At 55.1% G+C, this 6,053-nt stretch overlaps 1 long non-coding RNA gene across 1 annotated transcript; it reads right to left on the bottom strand.

Moving 5' to 3' along the window:
* Window positions 1-854: 854 nt before the first annotated feature.
* Window positions 855-3,779, bottom strand: LOC135230676 (uncharacterized). Its single transcript, XR_010321252.1, has 2 exons — window positions 3,058-3,779; window positions 855-1,102 (listed from the first exon to the last, which is right to left on the bottom strand). It is a non-coding gene; the product is annotated as an uncharacterized LOC135230676 (long non-coding RNA).
* Window positions 3,780-6,053: the final 2,274 nt, after the last annotated feature.

Below are 6,053 nucleotides of genomic sequence, written 5' to 3'. Positions count from 1 at the left end.
TTCTGCTCCCTCCTGCGCACCCCTGGAAACCATGAATAATCTTTAGTTTCTATTTGCTTATTTCATATAAGTGAGATCAAACAATATTTCTCCTTTTGCAACTAACTCCACTGAGCATGATGTTTTCTAGGTTCATCCGTACTGTGCTATGGTATGCATCAGGAGGTCATTTTTCTTTATAGCTGAGCAGTATTCCGGGAGGAGCCGTGGTGGTGCAATGGTTAAGCGCTCGGCTGCTAACTGAAAGGTCAGTGGTTCAATGAAAGAAAAGACCTGGCAATCAGCTGCCGTAAAGATTACAGCCCAGGAAACCCTCTGGGGCAGTTCTACTGTCCTATAAGGGTCTCTGTGAGTCGGAGTGGACTCGAGGGCACACAACAACGACATTCCTTTGTATGGATATATCACATTCTGAGCCCAGGACTTTGAGACAAGATGGAAACAGGTCTGACACTGTTGTTCAGGCTACGAATGTTTACAGAGCACTTCTGGGTGTTGGGGGCAGGCAGAGGCGGTCCCATTCTCCAGGAGTGCAGGGGACAGGCAGTGACTCCAGAGAGGTGGGGTGGAGGCATGAGGCCCTGGGCGAGGAGGTGACATTTGAGCTTGCATGGGTGATGCTGACATTGGTGATCTGAAGTGGGGAGAGAGGCCATCCCTCTGTGCTGAGGTGGAGGCTTGGGGGAGCGCCCTGGGCAGAGGTAGCATGTGCAAAGGCCCAGAGGTGGGAATGGGCTTCGTAGGACCCTGAGCCTTGGCAAGTGGCACAGGGGACGTGAGGGTGCCTTGGGGCCCAGATGGTGTCCCCGAGTCCCTCCAAGCTCCCCAGGGTGGGCACCTCATAACAGGAGACCCTTTCTGCCTCTCTCTTTCCTGCCTTAGTTTCGCCCCACGGCCCACATTTGCATGCTCAGGACATTTCTCCTTTTTCAACCCCTTACCTTCTGTACTCTTCCTGCTCAGCGTTGTATTTGGCTTGGGCTGGGAGTGCCACCTCCCCCTATCCACCACCACCACCGTCGGGCAAAGAGTTTCTTCCTGGGCTTCTCAGAAAAAGCGACCTTCATCCCAAGTGGGACAGACTCCCCTCGGCTGACTCGAGCTGGAATCACAGTGAAGACAATATGAAATGTTGTTAGCTGCTGTGGAGTTGGCCCCGATGCCTGGTGACCCCGTGCACAACGAAACAAAACGCTGCCCAGTCCTGCGCCATCCCCATGATGGGTTGCATATCTGACCGTTGTGATCCATAGGGTTTTCATTTGCTGATTTTTGGAAGTCAATTGCCAGGCCCTTCTTCCTAGCCCATCTTAGTCCGGAGGCTCCACTGAAACCTGTTCAGCATCCTAGCAACACGCAAGTCTCCACTGAGACGGGTGGTGGCTGGGCATGAGGTGCATTGGTGGGGAATCAAACCCTGGTCTCCCGCATGGGAGTTGAGAATTCTACCATTGAACCACCAGCGTCCCTTCCCTTTTGGCAATATTGAATACTCATTGTTTATTGAGTACCTCCTGGAGGCTGCCTGGGGAGGAACCCATGTTACCCTCCCAGTGTCCCATATTACAGATGAGGACACTGAGGCCAGCGAGGTCAGACTGGGACTCGAACCCAGAACCCAGGACATTCTTGTGCACAGGGATCCTGCTCACCCTCCAGGCACTTGGGGGAGACTTGGGGCAGTGGGCTGGGAAGAAACACGTCAAGACAGCTGGTCTTGGCTTGAGTTGTGCCCCCATCACTTACCTATAGGCATACAGCCTGGCCTCACTGGGTCTTAGTCTCTTCCTCTAGCAAATGGGCTAATCACCCCTACCCGGCTCAGGCATAAATGCTTGACCTCCTGTCCGAGGCCGTGGTGACCTTTAAATGTGTCCGCTCGACCTTGTCTGCCTCCACCTAAACTTCTTGGTGGTCTCATGCTGATCTAGAGGTGAGGTCCCTGAGTCCAGCTGTGGCTTTCGAGGCCCTGCGTGGCCTGTCCTGTACACCTCCCACCCCAGCCACAGGGTCTCTGCTGGGTCATCAGACGCAGCAGGCTCCCTCAGGACCTCAGGCCTTTGCATGTGCTGTGTCTGCTGCCTGGAGCGCTCTTCCTGCCTCCATCCGCCCCTACCCCCTACCCCCTCTCTCCCCCGCGCATCCTTCAGTCTCAGCCCCCCTTCCGAAAGCTGCCTTCTTTCCTTTTCCTCTTTCTAAACTTTTTAGTGAAGTATATAACATTTATACAGGAAAGTGCCCAAATTCTAAGTACAGCCCGATAACTTTTCCCGAAGCGAGCATGTCCGTGTAACCAGCAACCAGATAAAGAAACAGGGCGTTCCTAGCTCTTCGGCCCCCACAGCAAAGCTCCCTGGTGAGGCTCAATATTACGGATGGATGATGAATGGTTACGTGAGGGCCGACTAGCTGCTGGGTTCACGAGTTGCATTAATAGAGGTATAGGCTCCAGAACGTGGGAGGTGATTTCTCTCCCCATTCTGGGCTGGTCAGCGCAGGGAGGCAGCTGTCTCTGCTACTTTGAAGTGAGACAGGCAGATGGCAGTGTGCCTGGTGAAGACCACCTTTGTGCATATGTGTGTGAACTGTGTGAGTTGCGTGTGTGTGTATATGTGGGAGTAGTATGTATGAGTGTGTAAGTGTGTACATGAGGATGAGCGTGTGTGCATGTGTACAAGTATGCATGTGAGTGTGTGGCAACTGTGAGTGTTGGTATGTGCATGAGTGAGTGTGTACGTGAGAGTGAGTGTGCACTGAGTGTTGTGTGCATGCATATGTGTGTACATGTGAGTGGGTGTGAGCATGTGCACGCATGCTCCCAGGTGGTACTGGAGGCAAATCTGCTGCAAAAGACCTCTTTAAAAGTATTAAAAAGCAAAGATGTCACTTTGAGGACTAAGGTTTGCGTGACCCAAGCCATGGTATTTTCAGTCGCCTCATATGGGTGTGAAAGCTGGACAATGAATAAGGAAGACAGAAGCCGAATTGATGCCTTTGAATTATGGCATTGGTGAAGAATATTGAATGTACCAGGGACTGCCAGAAGAACAAACCAACCTGTCTTGGAAGGACAGCCAGAATGTTCCTTAGAAGCAAAGATGGCGAGACTTCATCTCACGTACTTTGGACATGTTATCAGGAGGGACCAGTGCCTGGAGAAGGACGTCATGCTTGGTAAAGTAGAGCGTCAGCAAAAAAGACGAAGATCCTCAACGAGATGGATTGACACAGTGGCTGCAACAGTGGGCTTAAGCATGACAACGATTGTGAGAATGGCGCAGGACCAGGCAGTGTTTTGTTCTGTTGTACAGGGTCGCTATGAGTCGGAACTGACTCGACAGCACCTAACAATAACAACAACAACCTGGAGGACAGACCCAGGTCTCCATCACCTGCTCCAGGTGGCTGGGCACAGAGCCAGGATGGATGTGGTCCACTCAGGCAGAGGTGGTAGTGAGTGTCCCATCAGCAGAGGGATGCTGGCCTGATGTCCCCTTGGTAGCCAATTGAGTAGGTCCTCAGGGCCAAAGCTGGACAAGAGGGAGCTGTCTGGCCTCAGACAAGAGAAGTGCCCACCAGGCCTTGAAGACCAGTGTTTGGGTGGGGAGGGAACTGTAGGGGACACATGGTCACTCTGAGAACCTTGGTGGAGGGAGCCCAAAGCTCAGTGCTGGCCACAACCAGCTTTCCAGGCATGCAGAGCTTCAAGCTCTGGGCTGGGCGGAGATTAGGTCGAGTTAAATCCAGTATGGCCGGCCCCTCAGGCTGGCTGCAGCTGCCAGGTGGGCCCCCCCGCCCCCCCCCCCGGCACGCTCCACCACCCGCATTGCCGAGCACTGCAAGTGTGGGCCGGCCACTTTACATGGCCATGCTTGGTCTCCCCCGCCTGGCTCCCCAAGAAAGGGCTGAGGATCTGAGCACGGAGCCGCTCCAGCCCGCGAGCTCTCGGGTTTGATTTCACTTCTGCGTTTCACTTTTACTGGCCCCGGTGAAACATGCATGTGAACCAGGAATGGATTGTAGTTACTGGGCCTGATGGCTCTGTTCTGACCAGCCAGGGGTCGGGGAAGTGGGTGGACCCAGGTCGGAATCCCACCCCACCACCAGCCTCAGGAGCTGGGCTTAATCTCCTCAACCCCTGAGAAGGGCGTGAGGTAGGGGAGGAGCTCCCAGGCCTGGGTCTGGATTTGGTTTTGGCTTTGGCCTTCTGTGTGGCTTCAGGCAGGTCTCTTGCCCTCTCTGGGCCTCAACTCCCTCTTCTGTATAACGGAAACAGAGTCCTTGGTGGTGCGAGCAGTGAACACGCTTGGCTGATAACTGAATGGTTGGTGGTTTGAGTCCATCCAGAGGTGCCTCTGTAGAAAGGCCTGGCTATCTATTTCTAAAAAATCAGCCATCAAAAACCTGACTTTTTTTTTTTTGGTTTACGATAGGAATGGCTACAGCCGAGTCCATGTTGTTCTAATTAAACGTTTGGGCAGGGCTGGGCTCGGGGCTTGTCCAGGGGGCTTTTCTGGGCTGGGGAAAGGGGAGAGGAGATGTAGGGAGTCCTGGAGAGAGGCCGGGGGTGGGGGCTGGACAGGCTGTATGTTCTTGAACTTGAGAAACTGTGGTGCTGGGTTTGAAAGGCAGGTTACTGGGCCTGAGGTGGGGAAGGGGCATGTTGGCCCCACTTACTTCCCCCCAGAACCTTCAGAAAAGGCTCTGGGCCCCGTGAGTGTGTTTGGAGTTGGTTCTGTATTCTGGCACAGGGCGAGGTGGGCTGTAGGGAGGGGAAACTGAGGCACAGGGAGGTGAATGTGCCTGCCACGTCACTCAGTGAGCAAGTGGCCACACCAGGAGTGAACTGAGGTCTGCTTGACCAGAGCTGGGACCTTGGGCCTGCAGCAGTGGTCGGGTGGTCCCCACCCCCGCTGTGCTGCTCCGAGTCAGGACCAGGTCCCATGTCCCAGCAGCTACGGGGCACCGGGGACCGCCAAGGGCCATGCAGCCAAGGTTTCCCGCGGGAGTGGGTAGAAGCTGAGCTGGGTTTATATAGCGGCTCCCAAAATATCTGGCCGCGGATAGGCCGAGGCTGGCGCGGGCGCGGCCGGGCCAATGGCCACGGCTTCCTGTACTGCCAAGATGTTTCCTGCTGATAGCCAGGCCAGCGGCTTTATCTGTGACCCTGTGCCTACTGGGGGGACAGCCCTGCCCCCCGGGGGACAGGCTGTCCTGGCCAGGGCTAGGGCTTTAGGGATCCCAGGAGTGGGTCAGAGTGAGAGCCCGCAGGGGGTGGTGGGTTGTTTGGTGAACACACGTGTTTTGGGAAGGAGCACTGTACTGAGAGTCTGGTCGTCCCAGGTGGAGTGTGGCTCTGTGGTTTGATGGTTGTGTGACCCCAAGTCATTCGTCCAGTGAGGATAGTACCACCTCCATTTTCATCAAACACCCCCCAGTACCCCTCAGCCCTCAAAAAGCCCCCAATGTGGAGGTAACAGCTGGCCACAGACACCCTCGGGCCTGCAGCATCAAGGCTTGGCTGGAGGAAGGGCAAGGAGCTGAGGGAGTCCCGAGTGTCGGTCTGGAGGAGGGGCGTCACAGCCGGGCTTAGCAGATATGTAGGGTTCCCTAGGCAGACGTGGTGGAGGCGTTGACCAGACGGAGGGAATTGCAGATGCAGCTGCTTGGAGTCAAAGGTTCACTATCCCCATTTCACAGATAAAGAAACCTAGATTCCAAGAGGAGGTGATACGGTGGGTCTCCTGCCTGGCTCTTCCCCTGCACCCACTGACCAAGACCCAAATATCTGGAGGAAACACATTGGGTCCTCAGTGATGAGCTTGGGACCTGGAAAATGGGCTCTAAGTTGGCTTCTAGGGTTTTCACCTTTGTCTCATCAGCCCAACCACAGTGGCCAGAGAGTCCTCAGGGCCCTGGCGGCCGGGGCTGGGGTCTGATGAGAGCTTCAGGGGAGGGGCGGGGGTCAACATGAGTCCTAAGACCCAGGTGTGCTTGACACCAGGTCCTGGCTCTGCCTTTCCCTTGTGGGTGGCTTTGGGGAGCTCCTAGCA

Source organism: Loxodonta africana, chromosome 3 (genome assembly GCF_030014295.1).
Source record: "Loxodonta africana isolate mLoxAfr1 chromosome 3, mLoxAfr1.hap2, whole genome shotgun sequence".
Classification (NCBI taxonomy): domain Eukaryota; kingdom Metazoa; phylum Chordata; class Mammalia; order Proboscidea; family Elephantidae; genus Loxodonta; species Loxodonta africana.
Note: the sequence above shows the minus strand (reverse complement) of the source record. Positions and strands in the feature narration are given on the sequence as shown.